At 49.1% G+C, this 12,500-nt stretch overlaps 1 protein-coding gene across 1 annotated transcript in view; it reads right to left on the bottom strand.

Moving 5' to 3' along the window:
• LOC133135804 (peroxisome proliferator-activated receptor alpha-like) overlaps positions 1-8,918 on the bottom strand; it is a 27,517-nt gene extending 18,599 nt beyond the window's left edge. Inside the window, exon 1 of the mRNA XM_061253084.1 lies at positions 8,745-8,918. The gene's annotated coding sequence lies outside the window, so the exon portion shown is untranslated. The remainder of the gene's footprint in view (positions 1-8,744) is intronic.
• Between the last annotated feature and the right edge of the window lie 3,582 nt (positions 8,919-12,500).

The raw sequence follows: 12,500 nt of genomic DNA, 5'->3' as shown, positions 1-12,500 counted from the left end.
TTCCCCAAGCTAAAACCATCCACCCCCCTTAACACACACACACACACACATATACACATACTGTATACACACATTCACACCCTCACACACACATGCACACACTCACACACACACACACACACACACACTCACACACACACACAGACACACACAGAGTCACACACACAGTCACACACACACACACTCACACACACGCACACACACTCACACACACACAGACACACACACACAGGAGCAGCGCAGCACTCTTTCATGCTGACAGCACCCCCCCCCCCCCCCAACAGTAATTAGATTATTTTAAGATTACAAATGGGAGTGAGAACACAATCCTGGACTGAGTCAACTTTTCACATCTCTTGTCTGCCGCTAACAGAGGCTAAAGGCTAAAGCTCCAGCGCTACAGCTCCTGCCCCTGCCCCTGCCCCAGTACTACAATGCAGTTAGCATGTACCTGCTAACAGAGGCTAAAGGCTAAAGCTCTTGCCCTCTCTCCTCCCCAATGTTAGCACGCAGTTAGCCTGTATCCATAATGCTACTGCTAACAGGGTGGGGGCTAATTCCATTTCAATTCAGCCAATTTAGCAAATTAGCTGAAATGCAATCTGTGAATTGAAAAGTGGCCATTATGTTCCATTGGGAATTTTTCAGAGGAGGGGAAGCATCAGCCTCTATGAACTTTAACCCCACAACCCAACGACCAACATGCCGGAGGAATGTACTGGAGGTTTATAGCTCTGACAAACAGGCCTAACGTCTGCCTCTCCCTCACCTCCCCCTGGGCCCCACACCTGGGCCCCCACACCTGGGCCCCCACACCAGGGCCCCCACACCTGGCCCCCACACCTGGGCCACCACACCTGGCCCCCACACCTGGGCCCCCACACCTGGGCCCCCACACCTGGGCCCCACACCTGGGCCCCCACACCTGGGCCCCACACCTGGGCCCCCACACCTGGCCCCCACACCTGGGCCCCCACACCTGGGCCCCACACCTGGCCCCCACACCTGGGCCCCCACACCTGGGCCCCACACCTGGCCCCCACACCAGGGCCCCCACACCTGGCCCCCACACCTGGGCCCCACACCTGGCCCCCACACCAGGGCCCCCACACCTGGCCCCCACACCTGGGCCCCCACACCTGGGCCCCCACACCTGGGCCCCCACACCTGGGCCCCCACACCTGGGCCCCCACACCTGGGCCCCCACACCTGGCCCCCACACCTGGCCCCGAATCCATCCCACACAGGAATGGGAGGAAGAGGAAGCTGTGACTGATAACACACTCCAGGACCTTCTGCCCTTTCACCAGAGTTACAGTTGAATGAAATGAAAGTTTAGTGCAATTTAATGAAACTGCACTTCTGACAGACGGCGGGTGAATCCAGGTTCCTGTGGAGGGAGCCAGGAGGACGCCGTGTGACAGCACGGTCTGACTCGCTTTCTCCAAAGAAAGATGTTTTTCTTCCCTTTCTATTTTCCATAATCTCTTGCGCTCGGCTCATTTCCAAATCGGTCAGTAACGCTCCCACTCAGACGGCTACACTCATCTGGCTCAGCAACAGGGCGGCTATTTCATTCAGCTGTGGGCATCACTCACTCCATCCACCAGCAACACCATAATACACTTGTGCACTTTCGGACAAAATAGCTCCCAAAACAGGATCTATAAACCAAAATAGAAGTGTGTGTGTGTGTGTGCGTGTGTGTGTATATATATATATATATGTGTGTGTGTGTGTGTGTGTGTATGTGTTTATTTACACATTTGAAATGTATTTGAATCCTGTGCACTTGTGCTCCAGACCCAGGGTTTCGGGGGGAGGGGTAATGATGCTGGTTTCTGAGGCAAGGGAAGCTACAGCTAGCGCTCTGCACGGTGGAGCCCAGCCAACTGTTACCTACACTGCCACACACAACCCTGAATCCACACACACACACACACACACACACACACACACACACACACACACACACAACCCCGAATCCACACACACACACACACACACAAACACACACACACACACACAACCCCCGAATCCACACACACACACACACACACACACACACACAACCCCGAATCCACACACACACACAACCCCGAATCCACACACACACACACACACACACACACACACAATCCCCGAATCCACACACACACACACACAATCCCCGAATCCACACACACACACAATCCCCTAATCCACACACACACAATCCCCTAATCCACACACACACAATCCCCAAATCCACACACACACAATCCTCGAATCCACAAAGCTCCTGGGCCCTCTCTTTCAGGACAACATTCCCAAATCCATGTGGATTCTGGTCTCTCCCTTTCATGATAACGTTCCCAAATCCACACAGATTCTAGGCTCTCTTTCAGGATAACATTCCCAAATCCACATGGATTCTGGTCTCTCCCATTCATGATAACATTCCCAAATCCACATGGATTCTGGGCTGTCTCTCAGTATAATATTCCCGGTCCCCGGCTGTACACATGCAGCTGCAGAGGCTGGATGGAGTGCTTCCCTGCAGCAGCGCGCTGGAAGAGCGGATCTGCGTGGCGAGCTGGAGGTCGTGTTAGGAGACGCACGGGCCGACGCTAAATCTGGCACTCCTCGAGCACAGGGGAGAGTACGGAGCTGGCAGCGCTCCAGCAGCCTGAGCGGGGGGGGGGTGAGTCTGTGCAGGGATGTCCTCACTGATCAGGTCATGAGGGGGGGGGTGTGAGTCTGTGCAGCGATGTCCTCACTGATCAGGTCATGAGGGGCTGTTTCCTGTCACTGATCCCCGCCCGCAGCCATGGGACCAGGAAAATATGCAAAATTACCATTCAATAACAACAGAGCTGCTCTCCCTATGGAGACAATTACAGCAGAAAGAGCCTCTGTGTGTGTGTGTGTGTGTGTGTATGTGTGGGTGTGCGTGCGTGTGTGCATGTGTGTGTGTGAGTGCGTGAGTGTGTGTGTGTGTTTGAGTGCATGTGTGTATATATGTGTGTGTATGAGTGCATGTATGTGTGTGTATGTGTGTGTGTGCAATACGGGTTATCTGGAGCTCACCAGGATAACACTGCATGGTTCCTACAGTGAAACAGCTGCTCCCCCCACACCTATCCAAAAAACAGAGCAGACTGTGGGAGGGAGACACTGCTCCACACCACATCTCCTTCTCCACTTTACACCTTCTGCTCCTCTTCCTCTTTTACACACTCACACTCGCACACACACACTCACACACAGGCGCACACACACTCGCACACAGGCGCACACACACTCACACACACACTCACGCACACACTCACGCACACACGCACACACTCGCACACACACACTCACACACAGGCGCACACACACTCACACACACTCACACACACATGCATGGATGTATAATTTGACCAGTAAAGGAATGTGGGGAGGTTTTACAGAAGTTGAGGCCTGCCTCTCTCTCTCTGTGTTTATCTCCACAATGGAGACGGTGTAAGGTAGCAGGTCATGTGGCCCACTCAGATTGCATCACTTTAGCAGACATCCTCACCAGCATTCTCACTCCTTCATCCTCAAACACACACACACACACACTCACGCACAAACACTCACACACATAAACACTCACACAAATATACACACACACACTCAGACACATACACATACACAGCTCACTCACTCACTCTCTCACACACACACTCACACACGCACACATGCACACACACACACACGCACGCACACATGCGAACACACTCGCACACATATATACACACACACACACACACACCCATAGACACATACACAGCTCACTCACTGACTCACTGATTCACTCACGCACACACTCACACACATGCACACATACTCACACACATACACACACACACACACACACACACACCCATAGACACATACACAGCTCACTCACTGATTCACTCACGCACACACACACACACTTCATCCCAACATTGGGTCTGTGTCTGTCACACTGCCTGAGGCCATGCCCACCATTTACACAGGTCAAAGGGCACTAGTGCTAATGCTAGGCTAATAACCCTCAGGTGGGACGTATGAGCATTAGCTCAGAGAAGCTCCTGAGCGCAGCTTAGCATAAGCCTGGGGGTGATAGGGCAGTTAACTCAGTGCATTAGGGGTTCCAGTCTCTCAAAATGGCTGCCTGCAGTCCCACTGCCATATGCTCCTCAGACAGAGGGACACGCTCCTCTCTCGCCCATTTGGAAACCTCCGATGGCAGCAGCTGCAGCTCAGTTTTGACAGGTCAACTTCAGAAGAAGACAAAGGTGTCTGCGTTTCCGACACGGTTTCTCAGCTCCTCATGTTAGAGAAACGTTCAGCCATTTTGTGAACATTCAGTTTCTCAGGCCTTCCTCAGACGCATTACATTACATTATTAACCATTAACCACTACGCTACAGGCCGCCCCCACACAGACGCCCAGGCCCAGCGCACAGGAGCGACAGGACAGACAGGTTAAATTCATGGGTTTTGTGGTCAGTCGTCATTACAGTGAAATTCATGGAAGGTTCTGGAGAGTGGGATACATGGAAGGTTCTGGAGAGTGGGATACATGGAAGGTGGTTCTGGAGAGTGGGATACATGGAAGGTTCTGGAGAGTGGGATACATGGAAGGTTCTGGAGAGTGGGATACATGGAAGGTTCTGAAGATTGTCTTTGTGTCCTGAAAAACCCTAGAGCTGTATGACTAAAGACTCCTGAGTGGGCAGAAGGATGGAGTCACCTGTCACCAGTCACCTGTCTGAAGCCACAGCCTCCTATAGAAACAGCTCTGCCCAGGCCACAGCCTCCTATAGAAACAGCTCTGCCCAGGCCACAGCCTCCTATAGAAACAGCTCTGCCCAGGCCACAGCCTCCTATAGAAACAGCTCTTAGCGTCTCTGCACCATGCCACAGCTTTCTATATAAACAAGGAGCAAAACCTGTTAATCCTGTTCCACCAAAAAAACAGCCTACCTGCATACATGCTTCTCTCTCCCTGCCCCTCTCTCTCACCCCTGTCTTTTCGGCTGAATGAACAGCTTATTAGAGTTTCAGTTTCCTGTGTCAGTCAGAGAATGAGAGGCCCTGTTGCAGTGAGAGTGAGAGGCCCTGCTCCAGTGAGAGGCCCTGATGCAGTGAGAGTGAGAGGCCCTGTTGCAGTGAGAGTCAGAGGCCCTGCTCCAGTGAGAGGCCCTGCTCCAGTGAGAGTCAGAGGCCCTGATGCAGTGAGAGGCCCTGCTCCAGTGAGAGTCAGAGGCCCTGCTCCAGTGAGAGGCCCTGCTCCAGTGAGAGGCCCTGCTCCAGTGAGAGGCCCTGATCCAGTGAGAGTCAGAGGCCCTGCTCCAGTGAGAGTCATAGGCCCTGCTCCAGTGAGAGTCATAGGCCCTGCTCCAGTGAGAGGCCCTGATGCAGTGAGAGGCCCTGCTCCAGTGAGAGGCCCTGATCCAGTGAGAGTGAGAGGCCCTGATGCAGTGAGAGTGAGGCACACTCACACAGATGCACATATACTCATGCACACACACACACACACACACACACACACACACACACACAGATACACAAAAACACAACAGGAACTTTCATTAAAAATGAATCCTCAGTTCCTGTAAGACTGCCTGTAAATCACGACACACTCTGTAGGGGTCAACAGGAGCCTGTTCCCCACACCCTGGGTCACAGAGACACCAGACAAACATGAGGCTCATTTCATCACATATCCACACACCCTTACCAGTGCACTAACCCTGTGGGGTTAGTAACCTTGAACACATAGGTGGCAAAAGTGCAGTGGGCCATGAGAGCGATAACTGTAAGAGGAGCAGGGCTGGTTATTCAGTACAAAACCCAGCACCCACCTGACCCAAATCGAAGTACAGACTCCACTTGTGTGTTACGTAAAATATGCTAATGTCCTACAGAAGGTCAATGCCTGGATTACAGACCCACTGATAACATCACCAGCCACTCTCTCTCTCTCTCTCTCTGTCTCTGTCACACATAAACACACACTGTCACACACACACACTCACACTCATCAGCCAGTTAAAAAACGAATCTGTAGTACAGGGACAATAACAGCTATGCCATAAAGGGGCAATTTATCCAGGGGTCCCCAGCCCTGGTCCTGGAGAGCCACAGGGTCTGCTGGGGTCCCCAGCCCTGGTCCTGGAGAGCCACAGGGCCTGCTGGGGTCCCCAGCCCTGGTCCTGGAGAGCCACAGGGTCTGCTGGGGTCCCCAGCCCTGGTCCTGGAAAGCCACAGGGTGTGCTGGGGTGAGGTGAGGCTAAATGCTTTCACTAAACTTTAGTAAATATTTTGAAGGAGCATGGGCTTTTCAACCAATCAGATTAGTATGTTATGTTAGTATTGAGCAGTACTAGCCAGGCTTATGAGGTGAGCTGATGCTGGGTGAGTGTGTAATCACCTGCTCTAACTGATCTATTAAACAGGGAGACACCAGAGAGACAGGCCCGTCTCTACACCCCCCAATAATGACCCCTCAGGGGAGGTGACCCCTCAGGCTGGGTGTACTGATGGTGCTGTTTTAGCTGCAGCTTGGTAATAGCAAACTTTATAATAATACATTCTATTACGTAGGACCAAGCAGCAGAGGCTTCCACAGTGCAATATTAAGACAGTACAAATTGTGAAATGGTAAAATGCGTATAAAACCCAACCCATGGATACAGGCCCAGATAACCCTGCAGCCGCTTCCAGGCCTTCTGATCTGTGGTGAAATAAAGTCAACAGTGTGACAGGACCATGGCCGACCCCCCCACCCTGACCCACAGGAACACATGCAGACTCACTTCAGTCTGCAGTTTGGACCAGTACCCACACAGTGAGGGACCAGTACCCACACAGTGAGGGACCAGTACCCACACAGTGAGGCACTGTGTATTCAGAACAAGCAATTATTCCACAAGCCATTATTTCAATCCCTCAAACATTTACAAGAAATATGGACTTATTTGATGCATCCAGTCCATTTTAAAACAAGAAACAAGCCCATTCACCAAACCTTACACAGGCTAAAAGGCATACGCATCAACAAAGCCTTACACAGGCTAAAGTCATATGGATTTACAGTGCAGTAGTATTTTGGCAGAGACACCATTTTTTGTTAATTTGGCTCTGTATTTCAGCACATTTGATACGAAGCGATGAATATGAGGTTAAAGTGCAGACTATGTGGTCATTCCGACACGGATCACCCGATATGGATGTAAACACCCTAAAAATAAGGCTGACAGACTGCACTTTACTGGACAGCACTGTTCCAAACTTAGTTTGCTCAAACCACCCAGCCATCAGCACTCACACCGTTACCTGCTGTAACCCCCACAGGCCCAGAACCCTGCAGTGGGACTGAAACACCATAGATATCAGCTCGGGAAACGGGAGTCAGGCTGATTCATGTGATCTCCCGTCTGTGGTGGAGACAGGTCAGCAGGAAGCGGCGGTTTGTGGCCCTAATCTTCAGTCCTGGCCGTGCCTCTGCAGAGCCTCCTCCACACCCAACAATAAGATAACACGCCCGATAAGCCTGAATCCCTCGTCCTCTCCACGAAGAAGGGCGTGGAGAATTCACCTCAAATGTCCTCTAGTCCAAAAAACATTCCCTAATAGCCACGAGGCTACTGCACTCCCACAGCACAGCAAACCTCAATGACACCCCCACCCTCACACACACGCGCGCGTGCACACACACACACACACACACACACACACACACACACACAGCTTGATAACGATTCCACTGAATCCACAACAGAACGGTCTTATCACAAAGTAACCGAACACCGTGCACACAGAGAAGGGGAATCCCGCGTGCTGTCACAGCGCAGTTTCCCCAAAAAACCAAGGCGGTGACCTAAATTCACCCCATTTTCGGATACCACTTCGCCGACGGGCAACGCCTGCGCACTAGAGCAGATACACATGCCTTGTGTGGACGGTCTATTTGTGACCCTCCAAACTGAAATATTTTATCGCTGCAATCATACACACGCACTCTGTGTGATAATAAAAAATAAGGACACCCAGTTATATAGGCTATACGTAGCCTACAAAAAGCAGCGAATTCACCGTTACAGGATACGCATAAACAGGAATGTGTGATTCTAAACATCAGCACCGCGACGCAATCTGTGAATGTCACCAATTAGACAATAAGAAATGCGTAAAAACCAAACAATATCCTTGACACACTAAGGACACCGACACCGACATGTTTACACATTGAAAAGCGAATACTTCGAATACATGTTGACGTTTCTTTGGTATATGTGCAACTTAAGTGTGCAGGTAAAAATCATTGTTGATTCTAGGTTATGACAACGGCCAACTGCGGACATGTTATGGCTCAAGTAGCACAGCGAGCTATAGAATTCAGTAGGATCGATAGGAAAGGCTATGAATAGCTGAGCGGTTACGCAAACCGTGCCGTCCATAGGTTCTCTGTGACAATGCGGGGGCTGAGAATAGATTTAACAGATGTAGCTAGCTAAGGTTACGGCCACGGGTGGATCTGACCGATAGCCTGAGCGTGGCTACAGCAAGTCTGTAATTAATGGCATAACAATTAAGCTAACATGTTAACGTTACAGAATTCCAAAATAATATCTAAATGCAATATTCAGAAATTGCTGTGGCATTTCTGAAAACGCCAACATCTGTAACTGAAATTGGAATAATAACCGCAATAATATTGATTTAGGAATACGAGTCACTACCTCACAGAGAGCTGTGCGATCGGAATCCGCCATGTCGTCCGGAATCGCGCAGGGCTGCGGCGCTGTCAGTGCGCAGATCGGCAGGACCGTGGAGACGGGGAGGGAAACGCAGCTCCACACACGGCCGTGTTTGCCTGAGCAGCAGTGCCGCTGTCAGAATCCTGCACTGCAAGCGCTGCCTGCGCGTCGGAAATGACGACATGACTGACAGCTGCGGGGGGAAGAACGCGCACACCTACTGACACACCTATGATTTCAGCGAATGGAAACGCGCGGCCTTTTCCCCTCGCGCAGGACGCCCCCCGCATTCAAATGTCGAGTCCTTATAAACCGGCCTCGTGCAACTATTCTGCGTTTCTAAATCTGGAAACACTAATGAAGTTGCCTTGCATTAATTCTTCTGAGTAGGCAATTGATATTTGCATTGTATGGAAAGCTTCAAGCCACATGGATACTTTTGCAAGAGGTGTGTAAAAAGAGATATTGAAACACTCCAATATTATACATCTGAAATTATTTATTGTCCACCTTCTCTACCAACATTATCTCAGTCTGTAGCTCAGTTTATACTCAGAAATGAAACTGTCACGCAGCTCAATGCTTTAAGGCAATATACTCAACACAGGCTTTAAATGGCGCCATTTTCTCATCCTTGAGATACTGTTGTGTTTAAGGGTCAACATGTCTGAACAAAGACAGCCATATATATATATATATATATATATATATTTGTAATGTTTCCACGTGCAAAATTATTTTCCCCTATAATTTTGCACGTGGAAATATTACATATCTAATGGTACATTATGTTTCACTCGAAACGTTCAATATTGTATAGTTCCCAGCCATTAAAATGAATTCGTTGCACTGTAAAAGTCATAAATACACCCCATACTCACACTGGCTTAAAAACCAATGGTGCTGATACTCTTCTAGATCACTTCTGTAAAAATGCCTCTAGCGCCCTCTACTGACAATAAGCATGATGCAACAGCCGAAGTATGATTTTAAGACGCGTCTTCAGTTTGTGGTGAAATATTATTGAGAATATAATACAGTATACAATCAAAAATATGAGTTAACTGTCTGTGGTGCATAACATGAAGTCCTTTGGAAGATAAATATTGCGCGTGATGTTTTTGACGTCGTGACACACGTTTATATAATCGTGCTCTCCTTCCTCTTCCCCTCTTCTCTTTCATTCCGCAGACCTGTCACTCCATCCTTTCACGACAAAAGAAAAACGATCCCTTACTCTGTAGTCACACAGCTTTGTGTACAGGATTGGAATCTGTGGGTAACCGGTTTGTCAAGTTTTTAACAGTCTAAATTACTTGCCAAACAGTTGATCTAATTTTTAACTTTTGATTTTTGAATTATTTTGTTTATGTGTAACAGTCTGTGATGGCTGGCGGTTAGCCAAAGGGAAAGCAGAGAAACGTATTTTACCCGTACGCAGGTAACGAGGCTCTTCCTGTTTGTCTGGAACGACTGGCCTAACCAGATTACCCCCTCAGCAGCGGAGACATTCCTCTCCTGTCTGATGCAGCGAGCCTCGGTTACTGTGCACTCCACTTCTGATGATGACCAAGATTTTATTTTTTGTCTTAGAATCAGTCACAATTATATAGTCTGAAGTGGACAGAGAGATATTCTGTAGATATTTGATTTGCTGTGTTGCTTTTATATGTGTGGAAACAAATGTAGTCCTTCTTCAAATGCGATACTTCATTCACTCACAAAGGGGTGATATGCTGACAGTGTGCCGATGCAGGCCTGGACAAAGGCACATCTTTTAATGTACGTGAATAATACCTTTTATTCTTCAATGATCAAAGGGTCAATAGTTCGTTTACGGTGAGTCAGAATTTCACACACTTTCACCAGATCTCCATGGCGACTGGCCTAGATGTACAGTAGCTTTTTAAATCGATGCTTTTGTTCAGGGTATTTAACGAAAACGAATATCTGGAATTTCCAGAATGGAATGTACTCTGAGTCAGTCGTAACACAAACACGCCACGGTGCTTTCCATGAGCAGCCACTAGGCGGCAATCCAGCCTCTGTTATGAGTTTGACCCAGCTGGTCTCTCTGAGGATGACTCTGGAGGCACAGGATTAAAACAGCAGAAAGCTTCTCCTTTTCCGAAAGAAAGTGAAACATTGTGACAGGGACTTGGCTAAATGTCTGCTCAGCTTTCTATGCCCTTATCACAGGGTTCCCAAACTTCGGCACCCTAGAACTCATTCACTGAGCAAAAACTTTTACTCTGACGCATTCCTTAACAATGAGCCAAACGTATATACATTTTTATTACATTTCCTAACCATAGAGCATGTAACAGGTGTGGAGCTGGATCTGACTGGTGTGTGCTGTGGGACAGGGTGGAATGCACAGCCGTTTCTGTTCTCCCAAATGTATCTGGTGGCTCCTTCATGCTCCCCCTTCTGAAGTAGATATATTGAGCTCTGTAAGTGTAGTGAGGTGTGTGTGTGCAGTGTAAGGTGTGTTTCAGACAGAATGGCTGTATAATGCTGTTTATTTCCATGGTCTTACCAGATTCTCCCTCCATGCTGAACAGAAGTGCTGGCCAGAGTGCACAGGTGTCTCTCCTGGTTCAGGTAGTATGAATGTACACAAGAACATGAGATGAGCAAAGCAGACATTCGGCCATCTACTCTGGTCCTGGAGAGCCACAGGGTCTACTGGGGTCCCCAGCCCTGGTCCTGGAGAGCCACAGGGTCTACTGGGGTCCCCAGCCCTGGTCCTGGAGAGCCGTGTTTCTATGGTCTTTATGGCTCATTTTACGGTGAAAACCAGCAGCAGACCCTGTGGCTCTCCAGGACCAGGGCTGGGGACCCCAGCAGGGTTGATCATGGGGATGTGCAGTAGGGAGTGTCACCAGGCCTTCAGTGAGCTCTTAACCCCCTGTCCCCCCCCCACCTTCCCCCACATACCCTGTGTACCCCTCTGCCAGCTTGCCCTGACCCAAAAACATCTTCCAACATAATGCCCCCCGCCCCTAACACTGCACTGGGACACCATGAGCGCTAATGCTAACACTGCGCTGGGACACCATGAGCGTTAATGCTAACACTGCGCTGGGACACCATGAGCGCTAATGCTAACATGAATTATTGGTATGTTGGTAGAGAAGGTGGACAATAGGTGGACAATAAATGATTTCAGATGTATAATATGGGAGTGTTTTAACAAAAATGTAATGATAATTTCAGATGCACTGAAACACACATATTGAGATACGGAATGCAAGAGTCACCACAAAACACCTGTATGGAGGGACATTTTTAAAATTTATTTTAATTTCCACAAAAAGCGTACAAAGTGAAAATGGAAGGCTATTTCAGACAGTGATACACGGTTGCCAGGGCAACGTAATGGCTCATCACAAGTTGACAGCACACTCAAAATGGAGGCAGTTGCAAGACTAATTAACACCTTTTAAACTCCAAGGACACAGGTCAGGAAACTGCCTTTAATGAACTACACACACGCTGATGAAGAGATGCGTTTACATGTGAAAGAGCTGGAATCATCCAGAACCATCCGGAATAATCCAGAATTACCCAGAATCCTTCCCCTCCGCAGCGGTGTGGGGGGCAGGCTGGCGGTCAGACACTGAGCTGCAATGCTGCCCTCCAGGGAAGACAGTAGGTTGCATTGTTATCTGTCAAAGGGGCAAAATCACTGCCCTGAAACCACACAACCTACTACCTCAACCTGTATAAACAACA

This window comes from Conger conger, chromosome 8, assembly GCF_963514075.1.
Source record: "Conger conger chromosome 8, fConCon1.1, whole genome shotgun sequence".
NCBI lineage: Eukaryota > Metazoa > Chordata > Actinopteri > Anguilliformes > Congridae > Conger > Conger conger.
This window is presented reverse-complemented; position numbering and strand designations above follow the sequence as displayed.